This window comes from Aspergillus fijiensis, assembly GCF_003184825.1.
Source record: "Aspergillus fijiensis CBS 313.89 unplaced genomic scaffold BO72scaffold_2, whole genome shotgun sequence".
NCBI lineage: Eukaryota > Fungi > Ascomycota > Eurotiomycetes > Eurotiales > Aspergillaceae > Aspergillus > Aspergillus fijiensis.
In genome coordinates this window covers 799504-820343 of record NW_024468978.1, presented here as the reverse complement: position 1 = coordinate 820343, position 20840 = coordinate 799504, and positions in this window count along the sequence as shown.

The following is a 20840-nucleotide window of genomic DNA, read 5'->3' as shown; positions in this document are numbered from 1 at the left end:
TTATATATATTTTATTAATTTAGATTTTATTTTTATATAAACTATAAATAGAGTTTTATATAATATAATAATAACTAGATATACTAGATTAGAAGTAGTTTTAAATAATAAGAATATCATTATATATTAAATAAAAAGTTCTATAATAAAACTAGCTTACTGCCCGAATAAATATAATCTAAAATAATTATTATATTATATAAATAAATCAAAATAAATTAATTTAATTAATCTTAATAAATCCCAGCAATAATATCTTATCTGTTGTCTATTAAAAAATATATACTAAATATATATTAAAAAATAATTAGTATATACTGCTAATCTCGGAAATAATTATAATAAAAAGATTCTAATTATAAAAAGATTAATCTTTTTCTAAATAAGGAAAAATAAAATATTTAGATAAAAAACTAAAAATAACTAGAAATTATAAGCTTTTAGATTTAGTATTAAAAAATATTATTATATTATCAATAAAGCAAATTATATATAATAAAAATTCTAAAACTATTTATTATCTTATAAAAATCGATAATAAAATATAATATATCAGCCAAATTAGACAAATCTAATATTAGAATAATAAATATATTTAAAGATTAATAACTAAAAATACTAATAAAAGAAGATACTAAAATATTTAAGTTATATATATATTATATTAATAAATAAAATCAGAAAAATATTAATAAAAAATCTTTAATTTTTTATATATTTAAAGTAAAATATTCTTTATTAAAAATAGCATTTTAAAAATATATCTTATTTTTATAATCTGAAAAACAGTAATTAATCCGATTATAAATATAAAAATAAAAAAAATATACAATAATAGATTTATAAAAAATAAATAAAAAAATTATATTCAATCTTTATTTAATTTTATTATAAGATATTATTATTTAGCTGGTAGCTAGATATATATATATTATAATAATAAATATCTACAAATATTTTATTATTAACTAATAAAGTATATATTATAATTATCTTATTATTATAATATATCAGAACTAGAAAATCTTTTATATTATAACTATAAAATTTATTAATTTAATTTTGTATTTTGTATATTTAAAAATAGATAAATCTCAATTTTAAAAAATTTTAAATATTTTATAAAATATATATTAATAATCTAATAATTTATCTTAATTATTTTTATATATATATCGAATATTTTAAAATAATAAATATTAAGTTCAAGTCTATTAATACTTTTATAATTTTTTTATTTATATAACTACTAAATCAATAGATTAATAGTTCTAGTCTATCTATTCTGAAGAAAAAACTAATAATAATATAATCTTTTTTATTTTTTTAATATACTATTAGTTTAAAAATATTATTTCAGTATTATAAACTATTTATAATATTAAATATTATAATATACTGTCTGTATATAGTTATTTTAAAAAAAATAATATTTTTTAAAAACTTACTAAATTAAGAAAACTAAAGCTAAAAAATATACTTTAATAATATTATATAAATATTAATATCTGATAAGCTTACAATATTTAATAATCTAAAAATAAAATTCAATAAAGATATAAATAAAATAGTAATAAATTTTTGATTTAAATATTAATTATATATTAATTTAGATATCTTATATAAAAATATAATACTATTTTATGTGATAATAATTAAAATAAATTATTTAAACTGTTAAAACTATTTTTATATATTTAAATATAACTAGTTTTATTTTATAGCAGATTTCTTATAGTTTATGAATATTATTATTAACTAATAAAACTTAAAATATTTTATTTTATTTAAACAATCTAAAAAATAAAATATTATTTAAAAGCTGTATATACTAATAATAATATATATAAACTATATAAATCCTATTAGACTTACTTAAAAAATAATATTTAATATAATAATATTCATATATTTAAATTTTTATCTTATTTATTTATTTTAGTTTATATAAAAATATTATTTATAAATATACTATAAACTAGAAAAAATAAATAATCTTATAAATATACTATTTTATTTTTTAGTTAAAAATATATTATATATTTTTTTTAATCTTGAAAATCTTTTTAAAGCAGAATTAGCAGTTATATAAAAATATATTATATTATTTTATTTAGATATTAACTAACCGATATATTATAATAAAATAAGAAAAAATAAAAATAATATTTTATGAATTTTATTATTAGAAAGTTTTAAAATATATATTTATATAATCTATTTAAAAAATCTTGGAATATTCTATATTATTTCAATATCATAAAATAATTCAAAAATAATTTTTTGTAGATATTTAAAAGGAGTTTATTTTATATATTTAAAAATATAACAGATTCTATAAATAAAATATATTAAAGATTCTAGTGATATATATTTTACTATTTTATAAAAAAGCTTTTTTATATAATATAGAATAATTATAAAAACTGAAAAACTAATAAATATTTTATTTTAGTAAAAAGTCTTATCTTATATTAAGATTATACTATTTTTATAAAAATATATATTATTATTCTAAATATTTATATAATTATAGATAAAAATATAAATCTTTTGATATTTTTAAATTAATTATTTTTTGGCTATTTTATTTTATATAATGATAATTAATTTTATTATAAGACTAGTAATTATTAAATATCTGCTAGTATATAAGCTTAAAATATTATAAATATCAATATTTTAAATAATTATAATTAGCTTATAATTTTTATTAATAAATTTATAAAATATATAATTTTAATATTAGAATATATATAATAATTTATACTGCTTTAAAAAATACCAGCTAGTATTATATTTTAATATATATATATATAAAATTATTAAACTTACTAAATATAATTTGTATTTTAAATTATTGCTTAAATTAATAATTTTATTAATATAATTATAAAAATAAGTCTATATAATTTTATATAAAAAATATTTTTAGATGACTTATAAATATAGACTAGATATTTACTTATAAAATAATATTTCAAGCTATATTTAAATACTAAAAAAATATATAAATTTGTAGCTATATAAATAAAGTATATTTATAATAAAAATTATCAGCTTATAAAACATAATATTAGAAATAAAATATATCTTAAATTTTATAAAAATTATAATCTTTCAATTAATAAAATAAAACTTGTTAAAAATAAGCTTAATTATTATGATACTAGTCTATTTTATATTTTAAAATAGATTAGAAAATTTACTGATTATTTTAATGTTTTATTAAACTAGTAGATATATTTAGTAATTTTAATAATACAGCTGGAACTGGTATTTAAGATTAAAAATCTATATAACTAATAGTATATTTAGTTATCCATAATATAAGAAAATAAAATAAAAAATAAATACAAGATTAAATATATTCTTATAAGTAAACCAGTATATAATTAATTAAAACAAATAATTTTAAAATAAATAAATATCTTATTTAATTTATAGAATACAGTTCTAAAAAAATAAATAAATAAATTGAAAAATGATAATATAATAAATTTAATTAGAAATTTTAAAATAAATTATATTTAATACTTCTAACTACCTCTCTCTATTTACTAAATCATAATATATCTAATATTCTAACTATTTATTTTATTGAATTATACAAACTGTTTAATACTCTTTCTATTATATTTCTATCTTCTAAACTTTATAATTATACTCCGATACCCTAATTGTTTCTAATTCTATTACTTTGTATATTCTTTTTCTTTCTATTAAGTCCTATACTCTCTTTCTTTTTATTATATTTTTTCTACTATATTTTCATCTTCTAAGCTTTATAATATATACTCTTACTATTTTCTTATTAAAATATCTTATACTCTAAAGATATTCTAATTTTTTAAGCCTATGTATTATTATAAATATATTTAATATATCAGACTTTTTTTATTTTCAGGACTATTATATTTCTAAACAGTATACTTCCGATGCTATAGAAATAATATACTATAATAAATAAAAAAATATTTATACCGGAACTTAGAAACTTAATAATAAAAATATAATTATATTTATTTTAAAAGAAATAAAAAATAATAAAATAAAATAAATAAAATATAATTAAGCTGCTTAAACCTAAAAACTTTTAATAATAAAATACTAAATCTAATTTTTAAAATATAAGTATTGTATAAAATATATCTGTTTAACTGATTTATTTATAAAATATATAAATTTTTATTAGCAGCTAAATAAGCTAAATATAATATAAATTCTATTTATAAAAATCTATTTTAAGTAGAAAAAATACTAGAAAATAAAACTATAATAATTTATATTTATAAACTTTAATAGTATTTAATTATATATAAAAAATATATTCAATATAATAAGACCAGCTGTTCTTAATAGTTATAATTTCTAATAAAATAATAAAATATAAAGATTTATAGTTTTTCTAAAAATAGTATATAAATTAGATATTATATTATAAAATTTAAGAATATTTAGAATATTTAAAATAAAATATAGATATATATAACTATAATAGATTATAATATTATAAACTATAACTAGTAAAAAAAATTAAATTAAATAAATAAAATAGAATAAATATCTAGTATTGTTATAATAATAATCTTATTATAATTTATATTTATAATAAGAATAATAAGAAAATAGTTTTTTTAATTTTTTTAAATTAAATCTTATTTAAACTATCGGTTGGTATACTAAATAATAATATATATAAAAATAAAAATAATTAATTATATAGTATCTAACTAAATATAAAGTCCAATAATAAAAAAATTCTATTTAATCTATTTCTAAACTATTTATCAATTATATATTATATTTTTTAATATAAATATAAGCTAGGCTAAAATAATTAAACTTGGAAATATTATTAATATAAATAAATTCAAAATATTAGTAAAAACTATAAATATCAGTATAACCGAAATACTACTATTTAATTAAATAAAAATAGTTAAAACCAGAGTTTAACAGCTTTTTAAAATATTTATATAAGAGTCTTAGATATTTAGCCGTAATAATCTTAGCTTAAATGATATATTTTAGAGAATAAATATTAAACTTAAATTATTCAAGCCAGAGAACAGACCTAAAATAAATATATTTTTTTATAAAACTACTATTAAATTCGGGCTATTTAAGCTAGGATCTTAAATAAATATATTTAAAATAAATATATATAAGTCTGCTAAAATAAAACTTAGTATATTTTATATATTTAAAAAAAAGATACTAATATTTTTAGTTCTAAATAAACATATAAAATTAGTTATTTTCTTTAAGATGAAAACAGATTAGTATTTTAAATAATAAGGATATATTATATATTTTAAAAATATTAATCTTTTTATTAATGATATTAAGAATATGGTTTATATATATTAAGAGTCTATAATATAAATAAATATTATTAGTTATCTTGAAAAAAACAGTTTTTAATAAATATTTTATATTAAATGAATATAAGATATATATATATATATATATTTATTTAATAAAATATTTAAAAATCTTTATATTAGATTTAAATCTAATATTATTTTAATATTTATTTATCGGTAAGCTACTACAAACTATAAATGAATAATTATATATTAAAATAAGTTTATTTAAATATTTATTTAAAATATTAAATAAAATTATAAAACTTTTTATATTAATAATGTTTATAATTAATTAATATTAATATAAATATATTCTTATTTTAATCTTACAGCTGTTATTAATTTATTTACATAAACTATTATAATAGTTAAATTTTTTAGCTGTTTAAATAGTAAGATAATTTTTAATAAAAATATTTAGATAATAAATAGAATATCTAATAAAGTATTGATATAGAAATAATTATTATTACATTAATAATTAGTAAAACAAATATTTTAATAATATATATGAGGATTATTTTAACAATATCTATTAAGACCGAAATAATTATTAGAATTATCAAAAAAATTAATATAAAAATAATTATAATAATTATAATAATTATGTTTTAGAGACTTTTATATATTTTACTATAATTATAATTAATATAATAATAATTTTAATTCTAGAAAGTCTTTGCCTATTAATATAAATATAAATATTAATAATCAAAATAATAATAGATATTTTTTAAAATAAATAAAACATATAAAAATAAAATAATTTATAAATATAGCTGCAGTAGTAGCTTTTATATTTTAGATAACTACTTTTAGTAGACTATTTTTAATTAAAATAAAAATTAAAAATATTAATATAAAAGATAATAAATAATAATAGTCTTAAAATTATATAAATAAATCACAGTAGATATACTAGACTTGTATTTAAAATAATAATGAATCTTAATCTTAGTTTTAGTTTTAGTTATATTTAGACTTAACTAATCCTACTATATCTAATAGACTTAATAACATATATTATAATTATAATAAAGAATACAATTATTATAAAAATTAGATCAATATTTATTATAGTAACTATTATAATAATAAATATAATAAAGAATATTATAATTATAAAAATAAAAATAATTATATATATTTCATTTTTCTACTTTATAATAATAAATCTAATAAATCTATAATAATTTATAACTATTATTATATTATTTTTATATTTTATTATAAGCTGTATTAGTATATTTTATATATAGCAGCTAAAAATATAGAAATAGAAGATCTTTTTAAAATCTTAATATTAATAGTATTAAATAAACTAAAAACTGAGACTATAAAGCCACGATAAAGTCCCTGTCTAATAATAAGAAATATAAAGATATAAAACTTTAATATATTATAAAGTCAGAAGATTTTTAACTAGAAATATAAAAATATTAATGTAATAAAATCTAAAAATATATTACTAAAACCTTTTAATATTACATTATTTATAAGCAAAGATATAATATTAAACTATATAAAATCTTTTAATATTATACTTATTTCTGTAAGATATAAAAAAATATTAACATTAATATATTTTGTATGTAACAAGTAGTAACTATAATAATAGATTTTAATAAAAAACTAATTTTTAGTTAATATATCTTAATATAAGATATAGCTCGATTTTTATTAGTATAATATCTATTTTAAATATATTTTCTAAAAATAATAATAGAGCAAAATAATATTAGGTTCTTAATAAAAATATTTAATATTAAATATTAATATAATTATTTTACTATAATTATATTACTATAAGAATATTGATTACAAATAATTCGCGGTTTAAAATAGATATACTTATAAATATTAAGATAACTAACTATAAAAATATTCGATTTGATTATTATTATCAAAAAATATATAATAAAAAACTATAAAAATATACTAATTAATATTAAAATATAAGTTAAAAAATATATAAATATACTAATCTATTTAGTTAAGTATATAATAATATTAATATATAATATAATAAATATATCTATTTCTACTAAAATAAAACTATTATGAAATATAAATTATATATTTAAATTTTTATTATAGAAAGATTTTATAGTTTATATATATTTAGTTAATTTAGATATTATTTTTATATAAACTCTAAATTAAATATAATATGAGATTATAGTAGCTAGATATACTAGATTAAATATAATTTTAGATATTTAATATATTATAACATATTATATATAAAAATTTAAATATATTAATTTAGTTAGTCTTCATAAATACCAGCAGTATTATATTATTTATAATCTATTTAAAAATATATACTATATATATATTAAGAAATAATTAGTGTATACTACTAATCTTAAAAATAGTTATAATAAAAAATTTTTAATTAGAAAAAAAAATATTCTAGTTACAAGAAGACTAATCTTTTTTAAATTAAAAAATAGAATATTTAAAAATACTATTAATATTAAGACAGCAGATATAAGAACAGTAAGACTAATAATAAGAAAACTATAAAATGTTTAAATAAAAGACTAAGAATAACCAAAGACTATAAGTCTTTATACTTATATATTAGAAAATATTACTTTATTACTGATAAACTAAGTTATATATAATAAAGCTTTTCAAACTATTTATTATTTTATAGAAATAGTTAATAAATATAATATATAAATTAAATTAAACAGATCTATTATTAGAATAGTAAATATATCTAAAAACTAATAGCTAAAAATATGAATAAAAAAATATTAAAATATTTAAGCTGTATATATATTATATTAATAATTAAGATTAGAAAATTATTAATAAAATATTTAATTCTCTATATATTTAGAATAAAATATTTTTTTGAAAAAATAATATTTTAACTATATATTAGAGTGGCTACCGACCAGGTCAGGTCAGGTTAATTAAAAATTTTATACCTGACCGCAGGTTATGGTTAGATATAAAGATATGTATATTCCTGACCAGCTTAACCTGCGGTTAACCGGCGGGTCTAATTTCTCGGCATCTAAACCTTTTTAGAAAGGCGGTAAAAAGGGGAAGAATATTTCTGTCCAATTTTAGCATAATTTTAGCTTAATTCTGCCTAATTTCTGTCTAAACTAGTTTTTTTAGGACTAATACAGGTAATTAAAATCTATAGAATAATAGTAAATTTTATTTATTATAAATAATTTATTTATAGCTAGTAAAACTTATATATCATTTAAATAAATATTTAAAAATAGCTAGTAGTATTTTTTTACTATAAATTTATAACTGTCGATTACTTTTTTTATGATAAAAATAAATCCGGATTAATATCTTTAATCAATTATATATTTTAAATTTTTAGATTTTTAAGACTTTCTTGCAGCTTACTGTATATTTAAAATAGTTTAATAATGTAAAGAATAAAAATATAAGATAAACTAAGATGTTATAAAAAAGATAAAAATCGAACAGTAGAATAAGTATATAAAAATAAACAATAAAATATAAAATATAAAAATATAAAAAAGTATATAAAAATAGAAATATAAAGTTATAAAATAAAAAAAAAGAAAATAAAAACCAAAAGTATAAAAATAATATATAAATATTTTAAAATTATAAAGAAGATTTTTAGTATTAAAATACGCTTTATTTATTTATTTATTATATTCTGATCTGTAATTGATATATTATCTTAAATATTTGATTAACCGGATATATTTTTTATATAAATATTTGCGCACGGGTTTAGATATAAAAATATAATTGATTTTATATTTTCTTTCTATATTAAACTAAAGATTTTTTAATTAAAAAAGACCAATTATATTAATAGTTATATAAATTAATTTTATTAGATACTAGTTCTAGTTAGATAATTAACACTACAAAATAAATAAACTAAACTAGTAGAAAATCTAAAAAATAGACTAAATAACGGACTTTATTAAGTATAGTTGAAAACTTAATATATTATTATATTAATAATAATAAACTTAATATTTTTAGTATATACTTTATATTATATAAAATACTTTTTAATAAATATATATTTAGTTTTTATATAACATTTAGAATTTTTAGCTAGAATAATAGTAGATTAATTATTAGCGCAAATTATAGTAGACTTAACTAATAATATAAATATAATCTTAAAATATTAAATATTTAACTTAATAAATAAAAGTTAAAGCTAAAAAAGTTCTCATATTATAGTAGTTTAAGTAATATATTTATTTTTAATAAAGAATAATATAATAGCAGTCTATTTTTTTAAATTCTAAAAAACAGACCTATTAATAAGCTGAAAAATATAACTAAAAATTAATATAGTATTAGAAATATAAAGACCGGTCCAGTTAATATTATAGTAGCTAATAAACCTAAAATCTTTATATTTATAAAAATAATAATAGTTTAATAAGTCTATAAAATAGTACTAAATAAGATTTATAATTTAAAAATAAGACTTCTTAAGATTTACTATAAAAAATAACAACTTATTAATTATATATATAATATTAGAATATATATTAAATATAATTTATATAAAATACTGTTATATTTTTAATATAATTTCATATTATTCAGCTAGACAGTTTCTATATATTTAAATAAAAACTTTTTATAGTTAAATAATATAAAGAAGATTTTATATATTAATATACTAAAATATTTTAAATACTTTTTAATATATAATTTTTATAAAAAATATATACTATTATTAGTTTAGATAATATAATATAAAAAAACAAATATAAAAACTATTATTAATAAATTTAAGAAAATTATTTAATAAATTTTTAAGAATATTAATTAAAGAAATATCTAGTACTAAAAATAAAATATTATTGATATAAATAAATATATAAAGATCTTTTTTAATAAATATAAAGTAGTCTGTATAAAAATACTTAAAACTATTTATAGTAAAAAAATTATAAATATATTATACTATTTATATAATATTTGCTTTAATATATATAGTAATTTAATAAATATACTATATATACTATTTTTTTTAAAAATTCTTCGGAAGTATAATATATATTAGTTTATATAATTTAATATTTAAAAAAACTATAATAATATTAAGACTATATAATATCTAATTAAATATAATAATAAAAATAATAAAAATTTTAAAATTAATATTTTTTATAATAGTAATATAAATCTTATTTATTTAATAATTCTTACCGGTATATTAGTAGAATTCTTTAATAATAAAACAGATTTTATATATACTCTTATACTTAATTTTTTATATCTATTTAAAGTATAGAAGTCAGAATTTACAAAAATATAAAATAATATAAAAAAGATTTTATTTAATTTATTATTATATTTTATAATAAATAATAGTATATAATCTAAAAACTTTAATATAGGCTATAATATTAATATAGGTGATAGAAATATAACTAATATTTTAAATATTTAATCTTTTTATAATAAAAGATTTTTTATAATAAAAGATATTTTATAATCTAAAAATAGATCTGCAGTCGGCCGTACAGCTATAATATTAAAAAATATAAATAAAATAATTATTAAGTAAAAGATGAAATAAAATATTAATATAAAAATCTGTATTATTATTAATATTAATAATATAAGACTATAGTAATTTAAGTTACGTATAAAACAGTTTTTATATATAAGTTAAATAATATAGCAGCTAGAATATAATCTTTATAGTTAAAAATACTATAAATAAATAACTAATAATTAAAAGATTTATAACCACCAGCTTGTTATTAAAAATATTACTTTTAGTAATAAAAATTAGTATATTAAAAGTATTAATTTAAATACTTTATCTATAGTCCGAATAAATATTAAAACTATATTATATATAATATCATTTAAAATATTTAAAAAAATTAATATATTATTTATTTGTATTTAATAAGTTAGTTAGATTTTATATTATTATTTTTTTAAAGCTAAAATACTAGAAAACTATATCTAAAGTAGCTCTTAATATTAAAAAAATATAATAAATAGAAACTAGTAATATATATCTTTTTAAATAATTTTTTTAAATTAGAAGTACCGCCGCGGATAAAATTAAAATTATATAAAAAAATTATAATAAATATTTAAAAAATTAGTTTTTTATTAAAACTAATATTATATATATATAATTTCACGGGTTTTAATATTATATATTTTCTAAATTAATTTAAAGTAATTTATAAAATAATTTTTTTATATATAGTTTCTTAGTTTATTAAACAAGTTTTTTTAAAAATAAAATACTAGTAGTAACAGCCAAAAGTTTTTTAATAAGTAATATTAAATTATATACTATATAAAATTCTATATAGTATTTTACTAATAAAGTTATATACAAGCCGGTTCTAAATATAGTTTATAATAAGAATAATATAATTTTAAAAATAATAAGATTATTAATTATCAGCTATAATAAAGATATAAGATTTAATAAAATATTGATTTTTAATTTTAATAATCAGATTAACATTAAAATAATAATATAAAACTAAATTTTAGATAATATTCTATTTCTAGTAGTATATTATAAGTAGTTAATATTTCGGTATATTATTATTATAAATATACTTAATATTAATATTTAATTAATATTTAAAATACTTTTATATAATAATAAACTTATTATGAATCTCGCCGTAATCCTTAAAAAGAAAAATCTAATAATAATAAGAAATATAATTTATAAAAATAATAAAATAATAAATATTAGTTTATTAATATATCAACACCAGGCTGTAGATATTAGTATATATGAGGAGAGCATGAAGAGAGATGGATTCCAGCTATTTAAATATTTATTTAAACTATTAGTTAAAACAGTAAGCTACTTAGCTAATAAAAAACTAGATATTTTATATATTTCCTCGGCTTACTGCAAGACCTAAATATTCTAAAACTATTTAAATTATATAAGATTACTATAATAAAAGAAACGGACTATTTTTTTAGTATTAAAATACTAGTATAATTATATAAAATAAGATTAATAAATATTATTAATACAGTTTATATAAAAAATATAATTAATTTTCTGTACAGTAATATTACTAAATATATAAAATAATATAAATAATATTTAAATTACCTGTTTCAGTAAGTATTTAAATAATATAAAATCTATTATAAAAAACAGCTTAATAAAACTGTTTATAAGAATTCTTTTTATATTAATATACTAAAAATCTATTTTATTATTCTGATATATATTTCTTATATAAAATAATCTAATATTATTTTATTATATTAACTTTAAAATTATAAATATATAGATAAGATTAACTATATTATTAGAATCTATATATATAATTATTTTTTTATTAATAAATAAACTTAGTTTTATAACAGACTTATATAGAAAAATAGTTTTATAAACTATTTTATAAAATATTATATATTTAGCTAATATAAATAAAATTATTAAAACTATTTATTTATATATAAACTATAATACTAGAGATTCTGTATACATAATAATATAGATTTTTATAAATTTTATATTATTATTTATATATAAAATATTAATATAAATTTTAGTTTATTTACTAGAATTTTAGCTATATATAATATTAAATATAAAATTTTTAAAATAATATAAAATATATTTAATAATATTTTTATTAATTAATTATAAAAAGACTATTTAATATTAAAATTAATATATAATATATAATATATTAATATTTATTCCTATTACTAGCTAATTTAGTTTTTCTAGTACTCTTTTATATTAGTTTAAATTAATAATATTAAGATTTTTATATAATATATTTTAATATTTAAAACTTATAAAAATCTTTTTTATATAATTATTAGTTATACTATAATCTATAAAAAGTTTATTAATATAAATTTATTAATTAATAATTACTATTTTAATTGTATAATTCTAGTATATAAAACTATTTAAAATTATACTAGCTTACTAAAATATTTTAGTTAAATAATTTTTTTAAATTTATATAATATAGCTTTAATTTCTACTATATCGGATACAGTAAAAAGAAAATTATTTATATATAAAAATAAAATTATTCTTTTATAAATATAAATATAAATATCTTATTTTAATAGTTTAAATCTAGATATATATAATATCTTATTAATTATTTTATTTTAAAAAAATATTGCTTACCGGAAACTGTATAATATTTTTTTTAAATATTAGATTTTATTAGATAATTTATAAAAATCTGTTATTTAGTATATATACATAAATTAATTTTAAAATTTAATATTAAAATATATTATAATAATATTATATTAAATATATTATAATTATAAAAATATAATAGTAGTAATTATAAGTCTTAATATAATATTCTTTAAAACTAGAATATAACTATTTTTAAAATTAAAATTAGATTATTAACAGTTTCTATAAATTATTTAATATATTTTAAAATATTATATTTATCTGCTGTTATTAATTTTTATAATATATATTTATTTACTAAAAAATATATATATATTAAATAATTAATTAATAAAATTAAATATACTTTTTTATTAATTATCTTATTCTGTTTCTATTATTTTTAATTAATTTAATTATTAAGAAAAGACTTTAGTAGTACTATATATTTATAAAATCAAAACTTTATTAATATATAAAAAAATATATTATATAATTAAAATATCTTTTTAAAATCAGACTATTTATATAATATATTTTTATTTAAATAATCTAATATCTAAAACAGCTTAGTTTCATAATTTTTATAAAAATAATATTTTATTTTAGATTTAGTATTAGTTATTTATATATTTTTTTAAATAATAAATAGTAATAGCTTAAAATTTTAATTAATTTAAAAATTAAAATTTATAGATATTGTATATTATAAAATTTTTAATAATTATATTAGCTGCTGTTTATTTTAATTTTTAAAATATTTTTAGTATTATAATTTAATATAATTTTAATAAAATATTAATATTATATAATTTTATATCTACTATCGGTATATATAGTAGTTTTATTTATAAATTTTTTAATAGTATAATTATAATATATTTCATAAAATTATAAAATTTATTATTTTTTTTAATAAAATTTTAAAATATTTTTTTATACTTATAGTTATATTTATTATAAGAATCTTATTAATTATATTAGTTCTTAGTTTTATTCTATTTATTAAATATCTTTTAAAAATTATTATTTAAATTAAATATATAAAAATATTATATATTAACAGTTAATATATTAGTCTTAATATTAGAATATATTTTAATTAGATTATATAATTAAATTTATAGATTAGTATTATTTATTATTACTAGAATAAATATTATAATAATAAAATTTAATAAGATTCTATTTATAATAATAATTTATAATATTAAAATTATTATAATATATTTATAAATATAATAAAATTACTTATTATTTAAAAAATAAAATAATTTTTATTTATAATATTAAGTTTTATTCTTTTTAGTATATAATAAAAGCAGAAATAATTCTTATTTAGAGTCTTAAAACCAGATTTTCATAATATATAATAAAAATAAAAATATTTCTTATTTTAAAAACCAGCCGGATTTCTTTATTTAAAAAAAGTTATTTTAATATTTAATATTATAAATAATATTTTCGAATAAACTCTCTCTATTAAAATTAAAAAAGAAATTTTTATTTATAGTTTAGAATAATTTATTTATTATTTTCTTTTTATAAATCTTAAAAAATATTTATAATAATCTTTCTAATAATTATATATGTTAAATATTTTAAAAAACAAAAAAAATAGAATCTAAGTTTAAATTTATTTATAGACTAATAATTTAGTTATATTTAATAAAATTATTTATTATTTATATATAATTAACTATATTAGTATTAGATTATTATTATTTTTCAGCAGCTTACTTTAAACGGATTCTTAGTTTTCTAGTAGTAAGAAAAAGCCGGTAAAAATTTATAAAAATATTTTTAATATTATTATTATAATTATTACTATATATATATTATTTCAAAAACTTAATATTATTAAAATATATAATTCTTCTAGTTTTTTATTTATAAATATAAAATATATAATTATAATTTTTTATAGATAATAAAATAGCCGATTTATATATATAATTTAAATTTATATTTTTTAATATATTAAGAATTATTTAAATTAATTAAAGATTAAATTTTATAACAATATACATAAAAATATTTAATTAACATAATATCTGGTTTAATATTTAAGTATATATACTATTTTAATATAAATAATAATTCTTTATTTTAAAAGATTAGATAATTAATAATATATACTATTATTTTAACTATTTTTAATTAAAAATATTCCGATAATCTAATATTAATGAATATTATTCTAGCTATTAATATAATATATTATTTATATCTTTTTATATAAATATTTTAATAGTAATAATATAAAACTAATATAAAATATATAATATTATTAGACTTATATTATTTTTTAAATTTTATAAATTTTTAATTATTATTAAGATATTATTTAGTAATATATTAGTTATTAAATATAATTAATATATTACTAGTTTTATTTTTAAGATTTTTTAATAAACAGATCTTTATATAACTAGTAAAGAAATTAATAAAAATTAAATAATATTTTTTATTCTTAATATCTACTAACTTTAAATATTAAATATTATAATTCTAAAAGTATAAACTTTATTTTCTAATTATTAGTTTTTATCATATTTTTTTATATATCTTTTTAATTTTATAAATTTTATATTTAAATTCCGGTTTATTAACTATTTTATTATTAATATTTTTATTATAATAATTAATTTTAGCCATATTTATATAGCCTAAATAATAGTATCAAAAATATAAAATAATAATAATAAATTAAAAATATTTAAATAATTTATTATTATTATATATTTTAATAATAAATATTTTGCTGTTTTATATATATTTAATAATCTAATTAATATTAAGATTTTTAATCTTTTTATTTTTAATATATTAAATAATATTATAATTATTTAATATTTTTTACTAATAGTAGATTATATAAAATCTTAAAATTATATTCTATTTTTATAATTAATTTAATAGCTTTATTATTTGTAATATTAAAATATAATTTAATTTTTTATATTTTTTAGTCTTACTATAGTTACTAAAAAAGTTAATATATTAATATTTGTTTCTATATATCTATATTTTATATTTAATAAAAGAGTTAAAGTCTGATATTAATATATATTTAAAACCGGAATCTTATATTTAAATAATAAAATAGTTTTTTATTAGATTTTTTAATAATAGTTATATTAATAAACATATTAATATAGTAAGAATATATAGCAGCTATAAGATTTTTTTTATAATAAAGAATTTATAATATTATATATAAATTTATAGTTTTTATTCCTAAAAATATATATTTAGATAAAAATAAAAGTATAAATTAATGTTATATTTATATTTATTATAAAAAATATATTTTTTATTCTTCTTTTTATATAGAAAAGATTTCTAAATTTAAATAAATTAAATATTAGATTGATTATTTACTAGTCTTTTTAGTAGCCACGCGAATTATTTTTTTTATTTTTTTTAATATATTTATTAAGATTATATTTTTTAATTTATTAATTTTTTTTAGGTGTTTATAGAATTATATTTATATAACCAGTATTTATTTCTTACTTTTTAATAATATTCTTAATATATATTATTAAATTAAAAAACTTAATATTATTATAAAAATTACTATTATTTTTATAAATATTATTTTTATATATAGCTATCTAGAATAAGAAGTCATTTTTTAAATAATATAAAGAAAATAATAATATAGATATTAATTTTACAGCCGAAAATCTGAATATTTAAGTATTTATATTAAAATATACTAATAAATTATAATAATTCTATATACTATAAAGACTTTATAGTAAGAAAACTAATAATTATAACTTATTTTCTAAATATATTTTTTTTTAAATAATTTTATAAATAGTAGTAAGAATCTTATTTATATACTTAAACTTTAAGAGCTAATTTAAATATTTTTTAAATATATTTTTTAATAATAAGTTGATAAGCTATTTATTAATTAAAATTAACTATTATTTTTATATATTAATAAAATATATCTTATTTAGAACTAATTATAATAAGATTCTATTAATAAAATCTTCCGCGTGATAAAAATAAAAACTTATTTTAATAATATATAACTAGATATTTTATTTTTATTTATTTATAAAAAGTATTAATAAAATCAGTAAAAAATCTAAAAGCTTCTTAAAACATTTTTATATTTTTATTAATATTAAGTATAATATTAAATAGTATTTTTATTATCGGCTTTTTAGTCTTTTATATTTAGTATATATTAAAGATATTCTAGTTATGAATTAACTGGCTATAATACTATTTTTATATATATAGAAATTTAAAAATTAAAAAAAATAAAAAAAAATATTATAAGTAATATTTATTTAATAAATATAAAGTCTTTTAATAAAATATAAATAAAATTAATATTCTAAAAAAAGAATAATAATAATAAAAAAAGCTTATAATCTGAGAAAAGTATAAAAAAAATAGATTCCAGCTATTTAAGTATCTATCTAAACTACCGGCTAAGGCAGTAAGCTGCTCAGCTAATAAAAGGCCAGGCACTCCACAATATATAAAATTTTTAACTTAAAATCTAAAATTATATAACTTAACATCTGATATTAGAAATATCTAATTCTTTCTGGAAAAATATAATTCGCAAGATACTAGTAGAATATTTTTTAATATCTAAATTAATAATATATTTAAAGAAATTATAGATTCTATACTCGAAGATATAGACTGTATAATAATATATTAAATAAATTAAAAGTAATATAATAATTATTTTTTTAAATATATATAGAGTAAGATTAATATAAAATAAATAAATTAAAATATTATAGTTATATAAACTATATATAGTCTTACAGCTTATTATACTAATAATATTTATAAAATATTATTTTTTATCTATAATAATATAGCTAATTTATTTATTATTCTAAATAAAAAATATAATTATTTTTAATAATATATATAATGAAATATCTAAACAAGCTAGCTGTTTACATAAAATAAGATTATTTAAAAAAGCTAAAATAAACTAATAATAATTAAAATTAAATATATTAGTTAGATTACTCTTTTTATTTATAACTTTAATAAAAATAATATTATAGCTAATAATATAGAAGATTTTATTAATACTAGTTTTAATCTAGTATATATAAAATATAAATATTTAGAAAAAATATTTAGAATAGCTTATACTTTTTATAATTCTAAAATTAAATATCTATTTATTTATATAATTTAAATAAATACTTTTTTAACTTTTAGCTGTTATATCAAGCACATTAATATAATAAAACTACTAAATAAATTATAATAAATATTAATAATATCAGTAATAGAAAATCTATATAATAGTACTGTTTTTACTAATATAAATATTATATTAGTATATATATTTATATTTTTTATCTAGATTTGATAAATACTTATTTAAAAATAATTCTTATTATATAAATAAAAAATATAGAATATTAAGTTTCTATCGGCAGTATTAAATTTTTTATATTTAAATTAAATATTGGAATTTAACTATTTTTTACTATAAATATATATATTATTATATTTATAGCTATAGTTTTTATTTTAGCTACAGCTATTATAATTACTATTATTATAATTAAAAATACTAATAGTAAAAGTTTATTATTAATAATATATATAAATAGCTGTAAGAACTAATTTTTTTTAATATATTTAAAGTATATAAAATAGATATAAACTATAGAAAAAAATTTATTTATTAATATTATATATTAGCTTATAATAAACACCTGTAAGATAAAAATATTTTATATAATAATAAAAAATTATAAAAATTCAGTTTAATTATTAACAGTTTTAATACTGTATTGTTTATTAAAAATATTTATAAATTTTATAAAAGAATATTGTAATTACTAGTATTATTATAACAGATTAAAGCCTATTTATTATATAAATAAATAATAATAGTAAAATTAAAAGTCTTATATATTTTTTAGAAGAAGAAATATATACTAGCTGTTATTTTATAATTTTAAAAATATTTTATGAAGCTGGACTTATATATTACTTTAAATATAATTAAAACTAAATAATTTATTCAATTTTATAATATTAGTACTATATATAATATAGAATATATAAATTAAGCAGCTAACAGTTTTATAAGATATTTTATTTATTTTATTTATTTTCACTTTATTAAATAGCCTAGTATAATAAACTTTAGTTAATATTTCTATATCTAGACTTTATTTATTTTCTATCTCGCAAATATAAACAGTTTTATATTTTTTATATGTAACGTAGTAGCAATCTTCTTATTTATAGAAAATATAATAAATATCTAGGATTTTATAATCTCGGATCTTGGTATTTCTTCGAGGACCAGCCACATAGCTGTAGTCACCTTAATTAATATATACATATTTCCTCTAATAATTATTATTATATAAAATAAAATAACTAGAGAGATAACTAGTTGAAAAATATTAAAAGATTTATATTTTTCTATATAGTTATATAAATATTTAGAATAATAATATATATACTTAATAAATATAATATAGTTTTAGTATAATATAAGACTTTTTAATATAATAAGATATTTATTAGTTTTTTAATATTTATAATTATTATATATTATATAAAGTTTTTTGGACAGTAGAATATATATAATTAAGATTTCTAATTTATTTTATTTATAGAATCTGTTATACTTTTCAATATATAGAATAAACTATGTTTAAATATATACAAAAAAACTATATAAATATATATTTTAAAGATTTCTAATAATAAAATCAATAAGATACTGTATTCTGCTGCTTTATAATAATATATTAGTTAGTTAATATTTAGATAGAATAATATAATATTCCTTTATATAACTACTAATTCTATTTTAAAAAGATTATTAAGATTAAAGAAGATATATAATATATTTTTAGCTGAAAAACAAAATAGCATATTTATAAGATTATTTACTTCTTAGATTATTTAAATAAAATAAAATATTTTAATCTTTATCGGCTAATAATTTTATTTATATAATATAAAAGCTCTACTAAAAAATAGTACTAGCTATACTCAGATTTAAGAAGATAGTTTAGATACTTTAGTATATATTCTTTTATATTAATATAATATAAAACAGCGCAGTGGCTCTTATAAAAAATATTTAGATTAATATATAATTAAAATTTAAAGCAGAAATATACTAATATTCTTCTTATATTTTTGTTAAATTTTATTCAAAGATTCTCAAATACTATTAGCTTTTTAGATATTAGTATTTATATAATATTATTAGAATATATCTTTCGATTTTAAATCTTTTAGTTTAATACGTTTTTTAATAATATTATTTTTTTATTTTAAAG